General features: G+C 54.5%; 1 protein-coding gene across 5 annotated transcripts in view; it reads right to left on the bottom strand.

Moving 5' to 3' along the window:
• Positions 1 to 365, bottom strand: part of ZNF169 (zinc finger protein 169) — a 39419-nt gene extending 39054 nt beyond the window's left edge. For all 5 annotated transcript variants that reach the window (XM_005865445.2, XM_005865447.2, XM_005865448.2 and 2 more), the window contains exon 1: positions 270 to 365. The gene's annotated coding sequence lies outside the window, so the exon portion shown is untranslated. The remainder of the gene's footprint in view (positions 1 to 269) is intronic.
• Positions 366 to 903: the final 538 nt, after the last annotated feature.

Below are 903 nucleotides of genomic sequence, written 5' to 3'. Positions count from 1 at the left end.
GGCGGGCACCACCCGGCCGCGCGCCCCCCGAATACCCAGAGGAAGCCCGAGCGCAAACCCACAGCCCTAGGCACGTCTACTCCGGGCCAGGGCGCGCGTGTTCCCCAAATCACCCGTATTATTCCAGGCCCCGACAGGACAGGACGCCGGGACCCCCGCCCCCTACCCCGCCCTGAGAACTCACACCTCTGGGCCAGAGCGACACTTCCCACGCTTTCCCTTCCCAGGTTTCCCGACTGTCCTTCCCCCGAGCTGGCGGCCAAACCTACCTCGCCCACCACAGCCCGGGGAACAGTCACCAGCGCCAAGCTACGTCCAAGGGTCCAAGGGGCGTGTGGGTCGCTCCCCACACTGCCCCAGGGCGGGACTACAATACCCGGAATGCCCCGGGGCTGGAACTACTACCCATAGTGCCCCAGGGCGGGAATATAATACCCAGAATGCCGCGGGGCGGGAACTAAGCTACCTACACTATTGACAAGGTCCCTCGTGAGGACTACACCTCACTACCCACACACCCACCCGCCTGCCCTCACAGCCCCACTGGACTCGGACCTTCAGCCATGGTCTCAGGTACATGCCCACTCATCTGTCAGAATTACAGCCACTCGGGCTCTGGGACAAATTGTAAAAAATCAGACCAGTAAAGTCAAACTGACTTCGGGTGCATGAGAAGGGTGGTTCAGGTGAGCACTAAAATCTTTCTTTTTTAAGTTACAGGGTCTTTGTAATTTTTGTTTAAATTATTTTTAAAAAATGAAAAGGTGTTAGTTGCCTGGATGTGTACTTGTCCTCCATCCTGCAGATTGACCCGAGTTTTTACATTTAAATAAAAGCACATAATGAATGAAGTACTAACAAATGCTAACGATACTGGCATTTTTCTTTTTTAAAGAGAATATT

Source organism: Myotis brandtii, unplaced genomic scaffold (genome assembly GCF_000412655.1).
Source record: "Myotis brandtii unplaced genomic scaffold, ASM41265v1 scaffold2075, whole genome shotgun sequence".
Classification (NCBI taxonomy): domain Eukaryota; kingdom Metazoa; phylum Chordata; class Mammalia; order Chiroptera; family Vespertilionidae; genus Myotis; species Myotis brandtii.
The sequence above is the reverse complement of the archived record's forward strand: the minus strand, read 5'-3'. Positions and strand labels throughout refer to the sequence as shown.